At 39.2% G+C, this 26109-nt stretch overlaps 1 non-coding gene across 1 annotated transcript; it reads right to left on the bottom strand.

Moving 5' to 3' along the window:
* Positions 1-4100: 4100 nt before the first annotated feature.
* LOC130021463 (U6 spliceosomal RNA) lies at positions 4101-4207 on the bottom strand. Its single transcript, XR_008792163.1, has one exon. It is a non-coding gene; the product is annotated as a U6 spliceosomal RNA (small nuclear RNA).
* Between the last annotated feature and the right edge of the window lie 21902 nt (positions 4208-26109).

Here is a 26109-nt window from a genome sequence, read left to right as displayed (position 1 = left end):
CCATACTGTTTTCCAGAAGGGCTGAACCAGTGGACATTCCCACCAACAGTGAAGGAGTGTCCCTTTCTCGCCACATCCACGCCAGCATCGGTTGCTTTTGTTCTTTTGAATGTGGGCCAGTCTCTGAGGTGTGAGATGGTATCTCATTGTGGTTTTGATCTGCATCTCCCTGATGATTAATGATGTAGAGCATTTTCTCATGTGCTTTTTTGCCATTCGGATTTCATCTTTGAGAAAGTTTCTGTTCATTTCATTGCCCCATTTTTGGATGGGGTTGGATGTTTTCTTCTTGTGGAGTTTAACCAGTATTTTGTATATCCTGGATATCAACCCCTTGTCAGATGTGTATTCGGTGAATATCCTTTCCCATTCTGTAGACTGTCTTTGTACTTTGGTCACTGTTTCTTTGGAGGTGCAGAAGCTTCTTAGTTTAAGATAGTCCCATTTATCTATCTCTGTTTTCACTTGCTCGGCCAGTGGCGTGGCATCTTTGAAGATACCATTAGCTTCAATGTCATGGAGGGTTTTGCCAACTTTATCTTCAATGTGCCTTATGATTTCTGGTCTGATGTTGAGGTCTTTAATCCATTTTGATCTTACTTTTGTACATGGTGTTAGGCAGAGTTCTGAGCCTATTTTTTTGCATGTAGCCGTCCAGTGATGCCAACACAATTTATTAAAGAGGCTTTCCTTACTCCACTTCACATTACTTGCACCTTTATCAAAGATTAGATGAGCATATGATTGAGGAGAGATGTCAGTGTATTCAACCCTGTTCCATTGGTCTGCAGTTCTGCCTTTGTTCCAGTACCATGCTGTTTTAATTATTACTGCTTTGTAGTACAGTTTGAAGTTCGGGAGGTTGATTCCTTCCATTTTCTTTTTCCCAAGAATTGCTTTAGCTATTCGTGGGGGCTTATTGTTCCATATAAATTTCAAGAGTGTTTGCTCCATTTCTTTGAAGAATGTCATGGGTATCCTTATAGGGATTGCATTGAATTTATACAATGCTTTCGGTAGTATTGCCATTTTGACAATGTTAAGTCTCCCGACCCATGAGCAGGGGATATCTTTCCATTTCCTCATGTCCTCTTTTATTTCCTGAAGTAGCGTTTTGTAGTTTTCTTTGTACAGGTCCTTTACTTCCTTAGTTAAGCTGATTCCTAGGTACTTGATTTTCTGGGGCACAATTGTGAATGGGATTGTTTTTTTCATGTTGCTTTCTTCTCTCTCACTGTTTGCGTATAGGAAAGCCATGGACTTTTGGGTATTGATTTTATAACCTGCAACTTTACTATACGAGTCTATTGTTTCTAAGAGTTTTTTGGTGGAAGTTATTGGGTTCTCTAAGTAGAGTATCATATCATCTGCGAATAGTGAGAGCTTGATTTCTTCCTTTCCTACCTGAATGCCCTTAATATCTTTTTCCTGCCTAATCGCTATTGCAAGTACTTCCAGTACTATATTGAACAGCAGTGGAGAGAGTGGGCATCCCTGTCTCGTCCCTGATCTTAGAGGGAAGGCTCTCAGTTTTTCCCCATTGAGGATGATGCTTGCTGTAGGCTTGTGGTAGATGGCTTTAATTATGTTGAGGAAGGTCCCCTCTATACCCATTTTGGCTAGGGTTTTCATCATAAAGGGGTGCTGGATCTTATCAAATGCTTTCTCTGCATCTATTGATATGATCATATGCCTTTTATCTTTTCTTTTGTTGATATGGTGGATTACGTTGATTGATTTCCGAATGTTGAACCATCCTTGCATCCCTGGGATGAATCCTACTTGGTCATGGTGTATGATCTTTTTGATGAGTAGTTGGATTCTATTTGCTAGTAGTTTGTTGAGGATCTTTGCATCTGTGTTCATCAGGGATATCGGCCTGTAATTCTCTTTCTTTGTGGTATCTCTGTCTGCTTTTGGTATCAGTGTGATATTTGCTTCGTAGAAACTGTTTGGAAGTGTTTTTGATATTTCAATTTCGTGGAAAAGCTTAAAGAGCATTGGGAGTAAGTCCTCTTTAAAGATTTGGAAGAATTCACTAGTGAATCCATCCGGGCCAGGGCTTTTGTGCTTGGGGAGACTTTTTATTACCATTTCAATTTCCTTGATGATGATAGGTCTGTTCAGGTATTCCAGGTCTTCTTGGTTCAGCCTTGGGAGTCTGTAGGAGTCTAGGAATTTATCCATTTCCTCGAGGTTTTGATGTTCCGTGGCATAAAGCTTCTCAAAGTACTCCCTGAGGATCCTTTGAATTTCTGTGGTTTCTGTTGTAACGACCCCCTTTTCATTTCTGATTCGGTTTATTAGGGTTTTCTCTCTCCCTTTCTTTGTGAGTTTTGCTAGAGGCTTATCGATCTTGTTAATTTTCTCGAAGAACCAGCTCTTGGTTTCATTGATCTTTCGGATTGTTTTTTGGGTTTCCATCTCGTTAATCTCTGCTCTGAGTTTTATTATTTCCTTTCTCCTGTTCGGGTTGTGCTCCTTTTTTTGGTCCTTCTCCAAGCTCTTAAGCTGTGAGGTTAGGTTACTTATATGTGCTCGCTCCTCCTTCCTGAGGAATGCTTGTAGAGCTATAAACTTTCCTCTTAACACAGCCTTTGCTGTGTCCCATAAGTTTTGGTAACTCGTGTTCTCATTTTCAATCGTTTCTAGGAATCTTTTGATTTCCTCTTTGATTTCCTGTCTAATCCACTCGTTGTTCAATAGTGCACTGTTTAATTTCCAGGTGTTTGATTTAGTTTTCTGTTTTTGTGTGTGATTTACTTCTAATTTCAGCGCATTATGGTCTGAGAAGATTGTTGATACAATCTCTACCTTCTTAATTTTATGGAGGCATGTTTTGTGGCTCAGCATGTGGTCTATCTTGGAGAATGTTCCATGGACGCTTGAGAAGAATGTGTATTCAGCTTTTTGTGGATGAAGTGTCCTGTATATATCTACTAAGTCCCTTTCTTCCATTGTTTCCCTCAAATGAAGTATGTCCTTGCTAAGCTTGAGTCTGGTTGATCTATCAAGAGGTGACAAAGCAGTGTTGAAGTCTCCCACTAGTATTGTGTTGCTATTGATGTCTTTTTCCAAATCTATGAGTAGTTGTTTTAAGTACTTTGCTGGTCTCTCATTAGGTGCATATACATTTATTATTGTAAGTTCTTCCTGTTGTACAGATCCTCTGATCAATAAGTAATGGCCTTCACTGTCTCTTATGACCTTCCTCACTCTGAAATCAATGTGGTCTGTTATAAGGATGGCTACCCCAGCTTTTTTATGGGAGCTGTTTGCCTGTAGGATTGTTTTCCAGCCTTTGACTCTGAGTCTGTGTTTGCTTTGACTATTGAGATGCGTTTCTTGCAGGCAGCAGAATGTTGGGTTCAATTTTCTAATCCATCCTGCCACTCTATGTCTTTTAATTGGTGCGTTTAGCCCATTGACATTGAGAGAGATTATTGTTATGGGATTTTGTCCCATTGTTCTGTTAAAATTGGGTGTATTTGAGGGGCCTTTCTTGCCTTAAAGTAGCCCATTTAGTTGTTCTTGTAACCATGATTTTGAGTCTATGAAGTTCCTGAGCTGTTGTTTGTCTGTGAAACTGTGTGTTGTTCCTTCTATTATGAATGAGAGTCTTGCTGGGAAAAGTATTTTGGGGGAGGCATTTATTTCATTGAGTTTTTTTACTATGTCCCACCACTGTTTTCGGGCCATGAGGGTTTCATCAGAAAAATCAGCTGTGAATTTTAAGGATGCTCCTTTGTAAGAGATTTCTTTCTTCGATCTTGCTGCTTTCAGAATTTTGTCTCTGTCTAAGGTTTTGGTCATTTTGATCAGAATGTGTCTTGGGGTATTTTTATTCGGATTTCTTCTAGCTGGTACCCTTCGGGCCTCCTGAATGTGGTCACAAGTTTTCTTCAGCTCTGGAAATGTTGTAGCAATGATGTCTTTGACAGTTTCTTCTTCATCGAGGTTTTCTTCCTGTCCCTCTGGGACTCCAATAATTCTTATGTTACCCCTCTTGGCTTCATCACGATCTTCCCTTGCCATCTGTTCCCGAATTGTGAGTCTCTTTTCCATTTTCTGCTCTTTTCGGGAGAGTCTCTGAACTTCATAAAAATATGGAACGCTTCACGAATTTGTGTGTCATCCTTGCGCAGGGGCCATGCTAATCTTCTCTGTATCGTTCCAATTTTAGTATATGTGCTGCCGAAGCGAGCACTATTTAGAGATTATTTTACAAAAATCAGTAACTATTTAAGTTTTGGTATAGGACTACTAATGTGTTCTAAAGAGCATACCATATTTACTGTGCATTGTTTATCCTTTAAAACGCTCATGAAGACTTTATCTTGGGAACCAGAGCCCCGTATCACAGAGAAAATGATAACAGCTACAAAATTCCTTTAATCCAGGGTGTATGTTTGATGTCTTGTGGATAACAGGAGACTGGACTTACTCATCTTTGATTGCCATTTTTCAAGCTTTGTTTTGCCTTCTGAATTTCATTTTCATGGTTTTTCAGTTCCTCAAAATAAAGAAATTGTCTTAATAAATGACTAATGGAACTGCATTTTAAATAATGATGGCTAGAGCTTACCTTTTAATAAAAATAAACTTCAGAATCTCCCTTAAAAAATAAGTGTTTATCCTTATTTGGTTCCTTTTCCTTTAAAGCTAACGATGCAAAAGAACTAGGTTTTTAAAAATAGTGCCTAATTTGGTATCAGGTGATAGTGTACCATGAAATGGATAAAATAAAAGCTTCATTGTCTCAAAGAATTTAGAGGAAATACAGTGTGCTCCTGCTCACAGATGTTGGGTTACCTGAGATGACCTGAACTAATCAAGTATATTGGAAACATGATGATCTGTATTTATGGAGGGCTTTGAGTAGGACATTATTATTATTATTATTAATTTACTGAAATAACATTAGTTTGCAAGAACATAAATATTTATGTGCGTTAGGAATTCATTGTCACCACACCATGCTCAGTAGTAAAATAGGAAATTTTCAGTATTTCATAGACTTTAAAAGGTATGGATGTATCTAAAGTTTCAAAACTAAAACAAATTAAGTTTTTTTAATTGACTCCGAACCAGTTGTTTTCACTTAGGGGGGCCCCGAAGGGGGGCAGGTGAGAGCCCTCTTTACCCCAAGGGACCCAACCCTGGCAGCCGACCTCCACTACCCAACCACCGCCATGCTCCAGGCCACTTTTCTGGACCATGTGGCCGCTTTGCAGCTGCATGACACATCATAAGACACTTCCTACCCATTTTCCATAATTACCACACCATGTTTTTAATGGAGTTCTGACAGTAGGCAACAAATCATAGCGAGAAATAGATAGATAGATAGATAGATAGATAGATAGATAGACAGATAGATAGATAGATGCCTCTTAGAGAGCCCAGCAAGCTACTGAGAGTATCCCGCCTACATGGGCAGAGCCTGGCAAGCTCCCCATGGTGTATTCGATATGCCAAAACCAGTAACAATAACAGGTCTCATTCCCCTGACCCTGAAAGAGCCTCCTATTGTTGGAAAAGAAGAGTAAGAAGAGGCTGCTACACTCTTTACAATAGCCAGATTCTGGAAAAAACCTGAGTGCCCGAGAACAGATGACTGGTTAAAGAAACTTTGGTACATTTACACAATGGAGTACTATGTAGCTGTTAGAAAAGATGAAGCCATGAAATTTACATACAAGTGGTACTACATGGAAAGTATCATGTTAAGCGAAATTAGTCAGAAAAAGCGGGATAGACACAGAAAGATTGCATTCATCTGGGGAACATAAAGCAACAAAATGGGAGAATAACACCCAGGAGTGGTTGATATTAGTACCAGGAATTTTGCTCCATGACTTGGAGGGCAGTCACACGTGCTAGGGGAAAAGGAAGCTTAGATAGAGAAGCGAGAGCACCAAGTAAAGGGTGTTGTGAGGATCCTCCCATGGTGGGAGAAGCATGCTGAATGTAGACTATAGACCAAACACGATTGCCACTCAATGCCTCTCTTGCAAAACATAGGACCCAAAAGAAGAGAGAGAGAACAAGGGGTAATACCCTGCCACAGAGGCAGGGTGGAATGGGGGGGATGGGGGTGGGAGGGATGCTGGGACCCGTGGTGGTGGAGGATGGGCACTGGTGGAGGGATGGGTACTTGATCATTGTATAACTGAAACCCAAGCACAAAAATTTGTAAGTCTATAACTGTACCTCATGGTGTTTCACTAATAAAAAAAAGGAAGAGGCTGCTAAAAATCTTGGGACTGGGACAAATTAGACGTTACTGGCACCCACTAGAGTAAGCTGGCGAACAACGGGATGACAGTGATACAGTGATAATTGATTTTTTCAACTTTTGTGAATGAATTATGATAGACTTGGCATATAACACTATAATTTTAAGATGTCCAATGTGATAATTTGACACACACATATAAATTACAAAGGATATTTTAATATGGGGTAATATCCAAATGCAAATAAGCAACCCAGACAACAGTTTCTAAAATTTGTTTTTAAATCTTATTAAAATAAGAGCAGAGTACCTGAACAAATATTTTCCTAAAGGTGAGGTTTTAAATAATTTTTTACAAAGAGATATATTTATGTAGTCAATCAAAATTTGCGATTATTGTGATTCACATAGCTCATGTGAATATATGCACACACCAAAAAAAGTAAAATATTTTTAGGGCATCCAGATTATCAACATAAAAGTCATCCTCAAGGCATCACCAATGTTCTGGGAATTGATCTAAATCCGTAGATCTACACACGGTTGGGAAACTGGCCTGAATATTGCATATTGCCTTTGTAACAGCTTTCAAATTGTTTTAATATCCTATAGTTTTTTTTTCTAAATGCCTTTTTCTTTCATCAAATTATAACTACACTGTCTTATTAATTATATATTCATTATTTTGCTTATGTGAATTTTTGTAATTTTAATATTTTTACACGTATACTGACTATTAAAAAGCAAGGAAAAACAAATCAAAATAGTGACTCGATTCATTCTCAGAAACTCTCCTTTTAGACCTTTTAGATTTTAAACCTTTTAGGTTTTAAAACGATAAAACTCTTATAATTTTCTTTTATAATTTGTCTCTGATTTTGGTATCAGTGTGATGTCTTATAGGAGCTATTTGGAAGCCTTTCTCTTTCTTTAACTTTCTAGGAGAACCTGAGAAAGACTGCATATAAGTCTTCTTTGAAGGTTTGGAAGAATTCACCAGTAAATCAGGCTGGGAATCTTATTTTGGGGGAGTTTTTTTTCTCTTGTTATTTTTTTTATTAGTGAAACACCATGAGGTACAGTTGTAGATTTACAATTTTTTGTGCTTGGGTTTCGATTATACAATGATCAAATACCCATCCCTCCACCAGTGCCAATTTTCCACCACCATGGATAATATCCCTCCCACCCCCATCCCCCCCATCCCACCCTGCCTCTGTGGCAGGGCAATCCCTTGTGTTCTCTCTCTCCTTTTGGGTGTTGTGGTCTGCAAAAGAGGCATTGAGTGGCAAACATGTTCAGTCCATAGTCTACTTTCAACATGCATCTCCCCTCCTGGGAGGATCCTCCAAACACCCTTTATTTGGTGCTCCCTTCTCTATCTGAGCTGCCCTTTCCCCTAGAATGCCCAGCTGGCCTCTAAGCTATGGTGCTGATCTCAGCTATTCTTGGGTATTAATTTCATATTTTGTTACTTTATATCCTTGGGGGAGTTTTTTTGTTTGTTTGTTTTTGTTTTTTTTAAACATACCATTTTTATTCCCTCACTAGCAATTTGTCTGTTCAGGTACTCTGTTTCTTCCTGATTCAGTCCTGAAAGATTATAAGTCCAAAATATATTCATCTCCAATTTTGTGGCATAATGTTTTCATAGTAATCTCTGATGATGCTTTGGTTTTCTGTGATATCTACTGCAATGGCTTGCCTTTCATTTCAACATTTCAAAGAAAACTTTCAAAGTTTCTCTCTTTGAAAATCTAGTTAATAGTTATTAATCTTTATATTTCAAAAAGACCACTTTTGACTTCATTGATCTTTAGGATTTATTTTTTGGCTTATCTTTTTGTATTTGATATGCCAAACACAGTAGCAACAAGTCTCACAATTTGTTGTGAGACTTTACTGGTGCCCACTCAAGCAAATCAATGAACAACCGTGACAGTGACTATTTTGTTGATGTCTCTCCAAGTTTTGTTATTCCCTCCTTCTGCTTACTTTGGTCTCCCTTTGTTCTTTTCCTAGCAGGTTAAGTGTGCAGTTATTCATTCCAGCCCCCCCCCCCATTTTGTTTTTTCCTGATGCACATTTACATTGCAATGAAATGTTTTAAACCGCAAAAGAAACAATGACTATAATAAAAAGATATCCCATTGAAAAGAAAAAAATATTTACTCACCACTATCTGATATAAGGTTGGTTAATATCACTGTATCATTGTATCACTGTCATCTTGTTGTTCATCAATTTACTTGAGCTGGTGCCAATAACGTCTCTGTTCATCCCAGCCAGCCCTGAGATTTTAGCAGCCTCTCCTTACTCGTCTTTCCCAATGCTGCTGTATTGGAGGCTCTTTCAGGGTCGGGGGAATGAGACCCATTATTGTTACTGTTTTTGGCATATTGAATATGCCACGGGTAGCTTGCCAGGCTCTGCTGTGTGATTGGTTAAAATACAAAATATAAAAAGCACTTGCAAACATAGAAATAATAGGAAAACAGATTCATTAAAAATTGGGGAGAAGAGATGGTCATGTTCTTAGAGAAGACAGACAAATGGCCAATAGGTAAGTGAAAAAATTCTCTCACTTATCTCTCACTTATCAGGAAAATGCAAATAAAAATGACAATGAGGTGTCACCTCCTATCAGACTGGCACACATCAAAAAGAACAAAAACGATATATCCTGGCATAAATGCCAGAGGAAAAGAAATCCTCCTCCACTTCTGGTGGGAATGTTGCCTGGCACAACCTCTTGGGAAAACGAAATGTACACTTCTCAAAAAATCAAGAATTGAACTTCCATGTGACTCAGCAACTCCACCTTTCAGCATCCACCCAAGAGTCTCAAAACACTATTTCTGGTCTGGAGCGATAGCACAGTGGGTAGGGCATTTGCCTTGCATGCGGCCAACCCAAGTTTGATTCCCAGCAACCCATATGGTCCCCTGAGCACCACCAGGGGTAATTCCCAAGTGCAGAGCCAGAAGTGACTCCTGTGCATCGCCGGGAGTGACCCAAAAAGCGAAAAAAAAAAAAAAGAAACACTATTTCTGTAAAAGCATCTGTGTCCCTACATTCACTGCAGTGCTATTCACAATAGCTAAAATTTGGAAATAACCTTTGTGTCCAAGAACAGATGATCAAATAAAAAAGAAATGATGGCACATATACACATTGGGAAACTACCCAGTTGTAGGAAAAGATGAAATCATACAATTTTACACTACATGGACTGAAGGAGAGGGTATCATGCTGAATGAGGTCAGTCATATAGAGATGGACAGACACAGAATGATCTATCTCATATGTTGGATATAAAGAAATGTAGTAAGAGAGCAACAAATTGCCAAAGGAAAAACAACCTTAGATTTGGTCAACATAACTGAACTGAGGGGATTGTCTAAGGAAAAAGAGGATAGGAAGGGGTCCTAGGAACACTGGTGGAGAGAAGGGGGCATTCTGGTGATAGGTGTAGTTTTGGAACAGTATATGCTTAAAACTCTCATTAACAGTATTTTAAATCATTGTGCCTCAATAAAAGGAATAGAGGAATATTGATAGGAAATATCAATAATAAACAATATATACATTTTCTTTAGTTCTTTGGTCTGAATTAATAATTATAGATGGCCAGATTTATGGACTTTTTCACTTATTTTTCCTTTTATCCATTAATATGAATTATGGTCTGTGATGGTATTGACTCAGACATATACAACATCACAGGAACAATACAAGCTAGGGTTCCACTCAGATACCATGAACAGATATAAAGGAACACCATGATCCTTACCCTTTTTGAATGTATATTTTTTATTAAGTTTAGCTACATACACTGTCATTTGTGCTCTTGAAATACTTTGCAAAGACCTCCTAGAAAGCCGGTTTCACCCCTGATCTGCGCGGGAAGGGCAAGGAGGCCCAGCTCTGGGCAACCAAGCTGAAAAGCTCCTATTCCAACCAGGTACAGTCCGCCCCCAAGGGCCTGGGACCCTCTCTGCACATGCACAGCTAGCTCCACCTCCTAGAAAGCCGGTTTCACCCCAGATCTGTGCAGGACGGGCACGGAGGCCCAGGTCTGGGCAACCAAGCTGAACAGCTCCTATTCCAACCAGGTACAGTCCGCCCCCAAGGGCCTGGGACCCTCTGTGAGCATGCACAGCTAGCTCCACCTCCTAGAAACCCGGTTTCACCCCTGATCTGCGTGGGACGGGCACGGAAGCCCAGCTCTGGGCAACCAAGCTGAACGGCTCCTATTCCAACCAGGTACAGCCCGTCCCCAAGGGCCTGGGACCCTCTCTGCACATGCACAGCTAGCTCCACCTCCTAGAAAGCCGGTTTCACCCCTGATCTGTGTGGGACAGGCACGGAGGCCCAGCTCTGGGCAACCAAGCTGAAAAGCTCCTATTCCAACCAGGTACAGCCCGCCCACAAGGGCCTGGGACCGTCTCTGCACATGCACAGCTAGCTCCACCTCCTAGAAAGCCGGTTTCACCCCTGATCTGCGCGGGACAGGCACGGAGGCCCAGCTCTGGGCAACCAAGCTGAACGGCTCCTATTCCAACCAGGTACAGCCCGCCTCCAAGGGCCTGGGACCCTCTCTGCACATGCACAGCTAGCTCCATCGACTTTCCCAACTCCTCGTTCAGTGCCAGGGACTCCTTCCGGAGCCACGGCCGCTAACGCGGCCGCAAAATATTTTCCCACTACATATGCCATAGGAACCATAAGCTACCTTCTTCTATGGAAATTTCTCTAGTTTAGCTCAGTCACTAGAAACACAGTAGCCAATAACTCATAAGCCTATCTTAACTCACACTGCATATCAAGCAGAATAGTAACAGTGAACATTAAGGATTAAACCACAGTTTTCACAATGGTAAAGCAACGCAAAAGCCCACCAAACTTTCTTATTGAAGAGTCTAGCCCAGATGACACCAACAGTACTGCAGTGTTAGACAACCTCTCTGACAAGGAATTCAGGAGGGAGCTACTTAGGATGCTTAGGGAACTAAAAGAAACAATGGAAAGCAATGCCAATAGAAGACAAGAGGATTTGAAGGCAGAAATGAGGAAAATGCAATCAGAAATGTCAGACCTGAAAAATCTCATAGGCGAATTGAAAAGCTCAGTGGAAGGCCTCAGCAGCAGAGTAACAGCTGCTGAGAACAGAATCAGTGAGCTCGAAGATGAAGTTCAGAGACTCTCCAGAAAAGAGCAGAAAATGGAAAAGAGACTCACAATTCGGGAACAGATGGCAAGAGAAGATCGTGATGAAGCCAAGAGGGGTAACATAAGAATGATTGGAGTCCCAGAGGCACAGGAAGAAAACCTTGATGAAGAAGAAACTGTCAAAGATATCATTGCTACAACGTTTCCAGAGCTGAAGAAAACTTGTGACCATATTCTGGAGGCCCGAAGGGTACCAGCTAGAAGAACTCCGAATAAAAATACCCCAAGACACATTCTGATCAAAATGACCAAAACCTTAGACAGAGACAAAATTCTGAAAGCAGCAAGATCGAAGAAAGAAATCTCTTACAAAGGAGCATCCTTAAAATTCACAGCTGATTTTTCTGATGAAACCCTTATGGCCCGAAAACAGTGGTGGGACATAGTGAAAAAACTCAATGAAATAAATGCCTCCCCAAAAATACTTTACCCAGCGAAACTCTCATTCATAATAGAAGGAACAACACGCAGTTTCACAGACAAACAACAGCTCAGGAACTTCATAGACTCAAAACCGTGGTTACAAGAACAACTAAATGGGCTACTTTAAGGCAAGAAAGGCCCCTCAAATACACCAAATTTCAACAGAACAATGGGACAAAATCCCATAACAATAATCTCTCTCAATGTCAATGGGCTAAACGCACCAATTAAAAGACATAGAGTGGCAGGATGGATTAGAAAATTGAACCCAACATTCTGCTGCCTGCAAGAAACACATCTCAATAGTCAAAGCAAACACAGACTCAGAGTCAAAGGCTGGAAAACAATCCTACAGGCAAACAGCTCCCATGAAAAAGCTGGGGTAGCCATCCTAATATCAGACCACATCGATTTCATAGTGAGGAAGGTCATAAGAGACAGTGAAGGCCATTTCTTATTGATCAAAGGATCTGTACAACAGGAAGAACTTACAATAATAAATGTATATGCACCTAATGAGAGACCAGCAAAGTACTTAAAACAACTACTCATAGATTTGGAAAAAGACATCAACAGCAACACAATACTAGTGGGAGACTTCAACACTGCTTTGTCACCTCTTGATAGATCAACCAGACTCAAGCTTAGCAAGGACATACTTCATCTGAGGGAAACAATGGAAGAAAGGGACTTAGTAGATATATACAGGACACTTCATCCACAAAAAGCTGAATACACATTCTTCTCAACCGTACATGGAACATTCTCCAAGATAGACCACATGCTGAGCCACAAAACATGCCTCCCAAAAATTAAGAAGATAGAGATTGTTTCGACAATCTTCTCAGACCATAACGCGCTGAAATTAGAAGTAAATCACATACAAAAACAGAAAACTAAATCAAACACCTGGAAATTAAACAGTGCTCTACTGAACAACGAGTGGCTTAGACAGGAAATCAAAGAGGAAATCAAAAGATTCCTAGAAACGAATGAAAATGAGAACACGAGTTACCAAAACTTATGGGACACAGCAAAAGCTGTGTTAAGAGGAAAGTTTATAGCTCTACAAGCATTCCTCAGGAAGGAGGAGCGAGCACACATAAGTAACCTAACTCACAGCTTAAGAGCTTGGAGAAGGACCAAAAAAAGGAGCACAACCCGAACAGGAGAAAGGAAATAATAAAACTCAGAGCAGAGATTAACGAGATGGAAACCCAAAAAACAATCTGAAAGATCAATGAAACCAAAAGCTGGTTCTTTGAGAAAATTAACAAGATCGATAAGCCTCTAGCAAAACTCACAAAGAAAGGGAGAGAGAAAACCCTAATAAACCGAATCAGAAATGAAAAGGGGGTCATTACATGAGAAACTGCAGAAATTCAAAGGATCCTCAGGGAGTACTTTGAGAAACGGTATGCCACGGAACATCAAAACCTCGAGGAAATGGATAAATTCCTAGACTCCTACAGACTCCCAAGGCTGAACCAAGAAGACCAGGAATACCTGAACAGACCTATCACCATCAAGGAAATTGAAATGGTAATAAAAAGTCTCCCCAAGCACAAAAGTCCTGGTCCGGATGGATTCACTAGAGAATTCTTCCGAATCTTTAAAGAGGACTTACTCCCAATCCTCTTTAAGCTTTTCCACGAAATTGAAATATCAGAAACACTTCCAAACAGTTTCTACGAAGCAAATATCACACTGATACCAAAAGCAGACAAAGATATCACAAAGAAAGAGAATTACAGACCGATATCCCTGATGAACACAGATGCAAAGATCCTCAACAAACTACTAGCAAATAGAATCCAAATACTCATCAAAAAGATCATACACCATGACCAAGTAGGATTCATCCCAGGGATGCAAGGATGGTTCAACATTCAGAAATCAATCAACATAATCCATCATATCAACAAAAGGAAAGATAAAAAGCATATGATTATATCAATAGATGCAGAGAAAGCATTTGACAAGATCCAGCACCCCTTTATGATGAAAACCCTAACCAAAATGGGTGTAGAGGGGACCTTCCTCAACATAATTAAAGCCATCTACCACAAGCCTACAGCAAGCATCATCCTCAATGGGGAAAAACTGAGAGCCTTCCCTCTAAGATCAGGGACGAGACAAGGATGCCCACTCTCTCCACTGCTGTTCAATATAGTACTGGAAGTACTTGCAATAGCGATTAGGCAAGAAAAAGATATTAAGGGCATTCAGGTAGGAAAGGAAGAAATAAAGATTTCACTATTCGCAGATGATATGATACTATATTTAGAGAACCAAATAACCTCCACCAAAAAACTCCTAGAAAGAATAGACTCGTATAGTAAAGTTGCAGGCTATAAAATCAATACCCAAAAGTCCATGGCTTTCCTTTATGCAAACAGTGAGAGAGAAGAAAGCAACATGAAAAAAACAATCCCGTTCACAATTGTGCCCCAGAAAATCAAGTACTTAGGAATCAACTTAACTAAGGAAGTAAAGGACCTGTACAAAGAAAACTACAAAACGCTACTTCAGGAAATAAAAGAGGACATGAGGAAATGGAAAGATATCCCCTGCTCATGGGTCAGGAGACTTAACATTGTCAAAATGGCAATACTACCGAAAGCATTGTATAAATTCAATGCAATCCCTATAAGGATACCCACGACATTCTTCAAAGAAATGGAGCAAAACTCCTGAAATTTATATGGAACAATAAGCCCCCACGAATAGCTAAAGCAATTCTTGGGAAAAAGAAAATGGAAGGAATCACCCTTCCGAACTTCAAACTGTACTACAAAGCAGTAATAATTAAAACAGCATGGTACTGGAACAAAGGCAGAACTGCAGACCAATGGAACAGGGTTGAATACACTGACATCTCCCCTCAATCATATGATCATCTAATCTTTGATAAAGGTGCAAGTAATGTGAAGTGGTGTAAGGAAAGTCTCTTTAACAAATTGTGCTGGCATCACTGGACGGCTACATGCAAAAATATGGGCTCAGAACTCTACCTAACGCCGTGTACAAAAGTAAGATCAAAATGGATTAAAGACCTCAACATCAGACCAGAAACCATAAGGTACATTGAAGACAAAGTTGGCAAAACCCTCCATGACATTGAAGCTAATGATATCTTCAAAGATGCCACGCCACTGTCTGAGCAAGTGAAAACAGAGATAGATAAATGGGACTATCTTAAACTAAGAATCTTCTGCACCTCCAAAGAAACAGTGACCAAAATACAAAGACAGTCTACAGAACGGGAAAGGATATTCGCCGAATACACATCTGACAAGGGGTTGATATCCAGGATATACAAAATACTGGTTAAACTCCACAAGAAGAAAACATCCAACCCCATCCAAAAATGGGGCAATGAAATGAACAGAAACTTTCTCAAAGAAGAAATCCGAATGGCAAAAAAGTACACGAGAAAATGCTCTACATCATTAATCATCAGGGAGATGCAGATCAAAACCACAATGAGATACCATCTCACACCTCAGAGACTGGCCCACATTCAAAAGAACAAAAGCAACCGATGCTGGCGTGGATGTGGCGAGAAAGGGACACTCCTTCACTGTTGGTGGGAATGTCCACTGGTTCAGCCCTTCTGGAAAACAGTATGGACGATTCTCAAAAAATTAGAAATTGAGCTCCCATTTGACCCAGCAATACCACTCCTGGGAATATATCCCAGAGAGGCAAAAATGTATAGTCGAAGTGACATCTGCACTTGTTTGTTCATTGCAGCACTCTTTACAATAGCCAGAAACTGGAAGAAACCTGAATGCCCAAGAACAGATGACTGGTTAAAGAAACTTTGGTACATCTACACAATGGAGTACTATGTAGCTCTTAGAAAAGATGAAGTCATGAAATTTACATACAAGTGGTACAATATGGAAAGTATCATGCTAAGCGAAATGAGTCAGAAAGAGAGGAATAGACATAGAAAGATTGCATTCATCTGGGGGATATAAAGTAACAAAATATGAGATTAATACCCAAGAATAGCTGAGATCAGCACCAGGAGGATTACTCCATAGCTTAGTGGCCAGTCGGGCATTCTAGAGGAAAGGGCAGCTGAGATAGAGAAGGGAACACCAAATAAAGTGTGTTTTGAGGGTCCTCCCAGGAGGGGAGATGCATGTCGAAAGTGGACTATGGACTGAACATGTTTGCCACTCAATGCCTCTTTTGCAGACCACAACACCCAAAAGGAGAGAGAGAACACAGGGGATTGCCCTGCCACAGAGTCAGGGGGGGATGGGGGGATGGGGGTGGGGGGGATATTATCCATGGTGGTGAAAAATGGGCACTGGTGGAGGGATGGGTATCTGATCATTGTATAATCAAACCCAAGCACAAAAAATTGTAAATCTACAACTGTACCTCATGGTGTTTCACTAATAAAAAAAAATTTTTTTACTAAAAAAAAAAAAGAAAAAAAAAGATATACTTTGCAAAAATGAGTTGAATTCATTATATTTACAAAGTCACTGTCACTGTCCTCCCGTTGTTCATCGATTTGCTTGAGCGGGCCCAGTAACGTCTCCATTGGAGACTTTGTTGTTACTGTGTTTGGCATATCGAATACATCACGGGTGGCTTGCCAGGCTCTGCCGTGTGGACGAGATACTCTCGGTAGCTTGCTGGGCTCTGCGAGAGGGGCGGAGGAATCGAACTCGGGTCTGCCATGTTGGCTGCGTGCAAGGCAAACGCTTTACCGCTGTGCTATCCCAGTTGGCTATTTATAAAGTAATAATTATATTTGAAATGTATGGTCTTCAATCTTGAAAAGTAAAGATGAATTTTGTGCTACAGTGTCATAAGATGAAAGCTTTTTAAGTTCTAGTTCTACTTCTTATTTTTCTGAGGGAGCGGATGGAGTTCAGAGCCTTCTAACTAAGACCATGCTTTCCCTGAGAGGTGTGGGCATATTGCTTGGGAAGGGGCCTTAACCAAACACATTTCTATGACGGGATGTAAACTTGTAGGGCAACTCTCCAAAGTCAGGGATCTTGCAGATATATCTTTATGATCACCACAAAAACCAAGTGCAGTTAGGGTAGATTTTACAGCAGAGAAGACTCTTGTCTTAGTTCAATGACAAAACTTTTCCCAATAGCTTAGAGAATGAAAGCTTAGAAGGCCCTTCAAGTCCAACACAGTGGCTGGGCAGTCAATGACAAGAAAGGGATCTTGGAATATTAGTTTACTGTATGATGGTAGAGCATCCAAAAAGCTGACTTAGGGAACCCATACTTTCTATTGTGTGACACTAAATGATACTGTCACAAGACTCAATGAGTATTAGTCGCCAATGCCAGTACCTAGATCTGAAAACTCAGTTTTAGCAACATTGTCTGACAACAGAGCACTTCCTGCGATGTACAAGCTGGGAGAGAATCTACACCAAAGCACGAATATTTGTGTCCAAGGGGACACCTCTGTACTGCAGACACTGTAGACAGTGAGTGATAGAGAACTCAGTAACTAAGGTGTGGACATCTGGATGACATAAGGGGGGTTGTGAGGTTCAAACAATGTTCTTGCTTGGCATAGAGCAGCATTTGCATTTTTATAATACCTCTAACTTTGGACAAAGTGGCATTACACAAATGTTGGATAAGAAGTTGATAAATTAGTTTCTGTATCTTTATAATAGTTGGTGCCATGCATGATCTGATTTTTCTAATGAACAAATAAGACTGATTTAAGAGACTGATTTGCTAACAAATAAGAATGATTTAAGATACTTAACTACTTCTTCATACTATTTGTGTTTCTAATTACTATGAAACAAATATATCTGAATTGTTTGTAAGTGGTTCATGGTAAACAGATTTGATTTCACAGGAAAAAAGAGTGATCCCCAAAAGAGCTGACTCAAATGTTTAAGAAGCTGACTATTAGCCTGATGGCAAAGAACCAGGTTTCTTTTACTGGACAATAGCTCTGACATTTCAGGAACTGCTATAACAGCAAAAATGAATGGCAGATTGATAGACTGAGTATTTCTCTGGGAAGCAAAGCCATGAGCAAGTCAAGCTAGGTTTGCCAGCTGTAGCTCATGTTACTGTAGGGATAACAAGGGTGAAACCAAATTCCTTTTGCCTCTGCCCTCTCCAATTCAGGGGCCTCCATATCTGTATTCAAATCCAAATTCCTTTTGTTTACACTGTGTCTTCCAAGGTGAGTACTGGCTCCTATACTGATAAGGTACTAATATGGTACTGATATATTTATATGGTACTGATATATTTATATGGTACTGATATGTAGTACTGATATATTTATATTGTACTGATAAAATGTCCTGTGCCTTCTTCCTGGAACTCTGATGCATTATTGGTTTTATTGCCTCTAATCATAATGCTGTAGCTTTCTCTGTTCCTACCTCCCTGAGTTCATTTTCTGTCTCTGTCTCTCTCTTTATCTTTCTCTCTTTCTCTCTTTCTATTTCACGTATACACACTTAAGGTCAACTCTTTCAAGCAAATTTCAATTACAAAATACAGTATTAACTATAGCCACTCAGTTGTATATTACAGATTCTGAACGTAATTACTCTACAATAGGTGAAATGCAGAAATAGGTATGTTGACATTAAAATGTTTTGTAAATATTAAAGTTCCATTTGCAAATTTGGGATAAACATGAGTTATCTCTTTTTAAAAATTTTTTAGTGAAACACCATGAGGTACAGTTGTAGACTCACAAATTTTTGTGCTTGGGTTTCCGTTATACAATGATTGAGTTTTCATCCCTCCACCAGTGCCCATTTCCCACCTCCAATGCTCCCAGCATCCCTCCCACCTCCCATCCCACCCGATCCCTGTGGCAGGGCATTCCCTTTTGTTCTCTCTCTGCTTTTGGGTGTTGTGGTTTGCTAAAGAGGCATTGAGTGGCAATCATGTTCGGTCTATATTCTACTTTCAGCATTCAAAACCCAAACCAAAGATCACCTGTTCCCCTGTAAAATTAAAAAAAAAATCTTTTGATGATATATCTATGAATAAGTCATAGGATGGCTTGGGGAGTATATATCAGTATAAAAACTTTTATCCAAAAATAACTTACTCTTCAGAGTTACTTATATTTCTTCAAATCTTTACTGGATAAGGGGTGATTTCCCAATGAGGAAAATTTCAAAGTTTCTAAACTCAAACAAAACGTCTTGCACTTAAAATCTTAGAAATTTCAGTGATTCACTGAAACTAGATCAATATATTACTTATACTATTGTGCTCATCTGACTACCAGGAAAAAGGCAAAAGATGTTTTTGAGCTGCTTAAGTAGACGCCAAGGATTCCAAGCATTAAAGTTGACATACGTGCCCTTACGCCAGCCTCTCCACTATTGCTAACTCTAATTCTATCTAGAAAACTTGCTGATATAATGCCTAGAGCACAGACACAATAGAAGTAGAAAGTTAAAATTTGGTACTAAAAAGAAGGAAATACCTAGGGCAGAAAACCTATAGAAATATGGCATTTCTTTCTTGTATTTCATGTGCTTTCATCTATTTCTTCTTTAATGCTAATGATCCCGAAAGATATCCACTTTTCTTTCTATTTTATATCTGGAATACACTTAGTCTTGGAGAATTTGCGTAATATTCTTGATATTACCCAAAACTCGGAGGAATCGAACTTGGGTCGGCCATGTTGCCCTACCGCTGTGTTACAGCTAACCTGTAGCCCAAAACATCCTGCAACTGGATTGGAATCCACTTTGGGTATCAAATTGCTGATGTAAACATCTAGGTCGTCACATTACAGCATTTTCTGCCTCCTAAAAGATATTCTTTTTTTTTGAAGTTAAGAATAAAAACCTTAATATGTTTTTTTTGAAATTTTTATTGAATCACCGTGAGATAGTTACAAGGTTTCATGTTTGGGTTACAATCACATAATGATCAAATGCCCATCCCTCCATCAGTGCACATTCTTACCACCAATATCCCCGGTATACCCCCCCCTTTCCCACTCTCCCTCTGCCTCCATGGAAGATATGATTCCCTATAATTTCTCTCTACTTTTGGGCATTATGGTTTGCAATACAGACACTGAGCAATCCCTTCTCTATTCCAGCTGCCATCTCCCCTTTGCTCATGAGGCTGGCTTCCAGCTATGGAGCAATCTATCTGTCCCTTGTATCTACTATCCTTAGATGTCAACCTCATGTTATGTTGTTTTATACTCCACAAATGAGTGCAGTCCTTCTATGTCTGTCCCCTTTCTGACTAATTTCACTTAGCATGATACTCTCCATGTCTATCCATTTATAAGCAAAGTTCATGACTTCATCTCTCCTGACAACTGCATAGTATTCCATTGTGTAGATGTATCAAAGTTTCTTTAACCAGTCATCTGTTCTAGGGCACTTGTGATGTTTCCAGATTTTTGCTATTGTGAACAGTGCTGCAATGAACATATAGGTACAGATGTTATTTCTACTGTGCTTTTTTTGCATTCTTGGGATATATTCCCAGATATGAAATTGCAGGGTCATATGGAAGCTCAACTTCTAGTTTTTGAAGGATTGTCTATATTGTTTTCCAGAAAGGCTGGACCAGTTGGGCATTCCCAAAAAGAGATTCTTATAAAAATTATTTAGAAATAAAGTATATAGATATGTTGCCTGATATAAGATATATAACAACAAAGTTTTGGACAAAACTATCTCCCAGTTTACTTTCAGTGTTTAGATATTGTGACTTTATAATTAGATATTATGACTTCATACCTATGTCCAGGATATTCATTAAAATGTGTTTGTATGAACTCAGATCCCTATCTTACACCATGCATAGAATCAATTCAAAATATATTAATAACCTTGATATCAGACTGATTCTATAACCTATATTGAGGAAACCTTTATGGCAGAACACTTTATGACACTGGTAGAGGTAAAATAAAACAATGGATACACCAAAAGACCTTCTGCACTGTGAAAGTCCTGACTAGAATAAAAAGAAACTCTACAGACAAGGAGACAATATTTGCTCATCACTCATCTGACAAAGGGTTAATAACCAACATATACAATTCATTTCTGAAACTTAAAACTTAACCCAAAACATCAAAACCTGGTAAGACTTAAAGAGGAATTCCTCAAAGAAGATATGTAGATGGCCATTGAAAAGTACTCATCACTTACCTGGGAAATGCAGATCAAACAACAATAAGGTAACACCTCACACCAGTGAGATTGACACACATGAAAAAGAAGAGAAACAATCATTGTTGGTGGGGATGTGGAGTAAAAGGTACCCTCATCCGCTATTGGTTCATGGCAGTTCACCGTATAATAGCCAAGGTATGGAAGCAATGAGAATGTTGAATAGACAAATTGATAAAGAAGTTGTGATATAATATATATGTGTGTATATATATATATATATATATATTCACAATGGAGTACTATGCAGCCACAAATAAAAATAAAGTCATGCAGTTAGCAGCATCTTGGATAGAACTTGAGGCAGCAGGCTGAATGAAATTAGCCAGAAACAGAAGAACAAATACAGAACAATTTCACTTATTTTTGGTATATATAGAAACAAATCAAGGGTATGAACAATGTCAACTGATAATAAACCTTAGGCACTAGACTACAGACCTGAGAGTGACAGGTTAGCAGAGGATGGGCAATGAGGTTGACTGGAAGTAACACAGAAGTATAGGTGGAGGGTGGAGCACTTAAATGGCAGCTTAGGAAGCTACATTATGCACTTAAACCTTAACTCTCCATCAACAAAGAGTGGGTAGATATTTAGAGGGGAAGAAAAATCAAACTAGAATTGACATAGGGACCTGGTAAAGGGTCACTGGCACTTTTATGGCAGCAGTGTACAGTGTACAGTAAAAACTCTTATAACCCTGTAGCACTGTCCTCCTGTTGTTCATCGATTTGCTTAAACAGGCACCAGTAACATCTCCATTGTGAGACTTGTTGTTACTGTTTTTTTTTGTGTGTGTGTTTTGGCATATTGAATACACCACGGGGAGCTTGCCAGGCTCCGCCATGTGGGTTGAATACTCTTAGTAGCTTGCCAGGCTCTCCTAGAGCTGGAGGAATCGGACCTGGGTTGGTCATGCGCATAGCAAACGCCCTATCCGCTGTGCTATTGCTCCAATCCTATTACCTATATTTAAAAAATCAAGTACCCATACAACTGAGATAGTCAACATTTTGGCATATACTTCAAAGGCCCCAAAACATGATTTCAGACATCTGTGTGCTTTTCAGTTCACTGCAGCTCTATTCACTGTAGCCAAGATCTGAAAAAAAAAACTGAAATACCCAAGAACAGATAAATGTATTAAGAAATTGTGGCATATGTATACAGTAGAATGCAGAGATGTATACAGAGATTTACTCAGCTGTAGGAAGATATGAAATTATGTAATGTAACTCTCTGTGGATGGAACTAGAGAGTGTTATGCAAGTGAAGTCAATCAGGACAGGACAAACACAGAATGATTTCTCTCACATATGGGATACACGGTCACGGTCACGGTCCTCCCGTTGTTCATCGATTTGCTTGAGCGGGCCCAGTAACGTCTCCATTGGAGACTTTGTTGTTACTGTGTTAGGCATATTGAATACATCACGGGTAGCTTGCCAGGCTCTGCCGTGTGAGCGAGATACTCTCGGTAGCTTGCCGGGCTCTCCGAGAGGGGCAGAGGAATCAAACTAGGGATGGCCATATTGGCTGCGTGCAAGGCAAACGCCCTACCACTGTGCTATCGCTCCAGCTCGTGGGATACAAAGAAACTCAAATGTGGGATACAAAGATAAGGGAGAAACAAATGGCCAAAAGGCGACAACCTGAGAATAAATTGGACTATTGAACTGAGTTTACCAAGGGAGGGTTGAGCGTGGGTGGGAGAAGTTCTTCTTCCATTAGTAGAAGAACACTCACAGTCTAGCGGTGGGTGCGGTATTAGAATACTATGTGCATGTAATTATCATTAACAGTACTGTAAATTATAGAGTCTCAGTAAAAAATGGGGGGAAATGTTTGGGACTGGGGAATGTAGTTTAAAAGAGCATATGCCTTCCCTGTGAGGCTCTAGATTGACCCTCTCACTGAATATCCCTCGTACCCTACCTCCAGCACCACCAGGTTTTGCCCTGATGGTGTCCAGCACAGTCAGTCCTGAGCATAATTGAACCATCAGTCTCAGTTGGCTGAATGTCACTAGGATTAGGTTCTCTGAGCACTGGTTAGGAGCCCCCTGACCCTCACCCTACCCCACCCACACATAATAAATGCTCCTTTTTACACTGATATTTTTTATTGCCTTTGTTCTCACAGAAGGAATAAAAAAATTGTTTAAAGCAGCAGATGATTTTAATGAAGGCTTGTTTTCAAAAGGCTGCTTTTATTTGAACTAATTAGATCTATTTCAGAATTAGGTCAGAAATAATTTTCTCCTCAGAGATTTACAAAGCTTGAGCTTGCAGAGTTTTCTAAAGTTCACTAACGAGAAGGTTAAAAGGCCCCAATAAGACAGTCTGGGAACACCAAGTGGCCTAAGATCCCCAAGAAATGCTTCAAAACTAGGTGACACTGGAGAGGGGTGCAGAGTAGTGGAGACTGGTGGACGAAGATTGGATTACAACATTTATGAAAATCTAAATCTCTTTAAGTATCTACTTTTCTTCCTTGTGTCTAGGAAGTCACTCATCATTTCTGATCCCTGGTTTCTTCTCAAAGTCCTGCCTTTGTTTCTCTCATCTTCCTCTTTCTCCCCTCTCTTCTTTCCTTTCTCCTCTAAATCTTTTTTTCCTTTCCCCCATTCTTTTATTCTTCTTTTCTCTCAATTTTCTTCTGTTCCATCAGTTTTTTACATCTTATTTAAAAAAGTACCTCAAAGATCACTGCTTTCTCATAAATGTTGTTTGGTCAGACTAGAAGTCACAGTATACATTTGATAGATGACTGGAGTTCAAGGGCTCTCTGTATGCTTTATTTCAGCGTTAAAAGTTAATTTCAGGACCAAACATGATGGCCTCTCAGTATCTGTATTGCAAACTATAATGCCCATAAGTAGAGAGAGAGTAAGAGGGAAAGATAAAGGGGGAAGGATACTGGGGACATTGGTGGTGGAAAATGTACACTGGTGGAGGGATGGGTGTTTGATTATTATATGACTGAAACTCAAACATAAAAGCTTTGTAAGTGTTGCTCACGATGATTCAATAAAAAAAAGTGAATTGCAATTTATATCTTACTTCTTAATCTTATACACAGAAGTCAGATGTTCATTCTGATCTGATAATTCTCTTGACCATCTCCCCACTAGTCTTGACTATTTTTTTTCTTAGTAAATCTCTTCTACATCTAATACCCTCCTGGTATCTCTATCTTGGATGTCCAGGACTATAACAAGGTAAACACCTAAAAAATGTATTTCTTCTATCTTGTACATTGGGGATCCTCTCTATAGGATCTAAATCTTGCCACATCTCTCCAATTCCTTTCTTATATTTTCTAATTAAACTTTGTGTGTGGGTGGGTGGAGTGCTGTTGAGGGGGTTTTATTATTCTGGAAACACTTCAATTTTATTATTTATTTCAAAACTCTATAATCTAGCTGCAGGCTTTCATCTTGCTTGTAAAAATCAAGTTTTTGAAATTTTAGAAAGAAAAATTTCCAAAGCAAACAAATCAAACAAAAAATCCCTTTTAACCCCACAAAACTTGGCTCTTACTCTTGCTCCATTTGTTGTATGCAACAAAATTCCATTCAGAAATTCAGTCTATCCCTTAGTTCGAGGAGATGTTCACGGTAGGCAGAACAATATTTTTAAAAGCTATCAGTCATAATTAAATGGTAAGAAAAGTATAAAAAATTGTGGGAAAGAACAAAAAGCAAAAGGAATAAAAACTAACATCATTTAGAGTGAAAATTATGAAAGTATCAGTTGGATATCATTGAGCATCAAAGGATTTTATTCCAGTTTCTTTTATTTTCTCATGAATTAGCACCTCACAATCAAAGGCCAAGAGTTCTCTACTATGTATGGTTCATCGCTGGAAAAGATTACATCTATCTTTGACTCCTAAGTATCTATTTATTTTGGATAAACCTATAAAACTATAATTAAAATAATTCTTGTATACCACTACAAATCCTAAATGAAAATTAGGGTAAGTCAATTTGAGGCAAGAGCACTGTTTTTTGTTCATTGTGTGTGTGTTGTTTGTTTTTTCTCATTTGGGCTCATACCCCACAGTGCTCAGAACTTACTCCTGGGTTCATACCCCACAGTGCTCAGAACTTACTCCTGGCTCTGTGCTCAGGGATTACTCCTAGTGGTGACTCAGAATTAACTTAAATGGGCAAGTTTTCAACTTTCTCACACACCAGATATAACATTTGTGGAATAAGGTGCTTTAGATCAAGAATTTTAAGAAAACAAAATGATTTTTGCACTCTATATTTTACCGAACTCAACAAAATACTGATTCTCTATCTGTATATTTTCCTATGTATCATGTATTTTGATAACTAATTCCCTAACAAAACATTTATAAATAACTCATAATTAGTGTGGTCAAAAGGACAATCTGGGGAGCGAGAAAGATAGTACAGTGGTTAGGGCACTGCTTTGCTCGGGGCTGACTGAAGTTCAATCCCTAGCATCCCATATGAGTTCAGGGAGTAATTAGGAGTAAATCCTGAGAACAGAGTCAGGAGTAAGTCATGAGCACCACTAGATGTGACTCCAAATCAAAACCAAGAACAATCTATGTTCTTCTACTTCTCAACTGCATGCTGGGGTGTCTATTTCTTAGTGAACAACCTTTGAGTTCATTCTAGTAAAAGCACTCTGAATACATTGTACATAGACTCTTTGACATTCATTTGACAAATTCCCTTATAGTAGATCTTAATACACTTTAGAGATATTGTCTTGTGTTTTTATGTAAACACATATGTAACTTTTCTTGATAAAATTTTATGTTTTACATAGGATTTTGTTTTTGTGTTCATTTTTTTATTAATGTGTATATTATGTAAGTATTTTATATCATTGATATATAGGCTAACATGATTTGGTATCACTAACTTTATCACTTTTGTATTCTGGAAAAATCTTTTAAAAGTTAATTGAATCAATCACCTTAAAATGGTGACTGATAAGATACATGGGACAGGAAGTTTGTTCCATAGCTGGAAGCCTG

This window comes from Sorex fumeus, unplaced genomic scaffold, assembly GCF_029834395.1.
Source record: "Sorex fumeus unplaced genomic scaffold, SorFum_2.1 ptg000015l, whole genome shotgun sequence".
Classification (NCBI taxonomy): Eukaryota; Metazoa; Chordata; class Mammalia; order Eulipotyphla; family Soricidae; genus Sorex; species Sorex fumeus.
The sequence above is the reverse complement of the archived record's forward strand: the minus strand, read 5'-3'. Positions and strand labels throughout refer to the sequence as shown.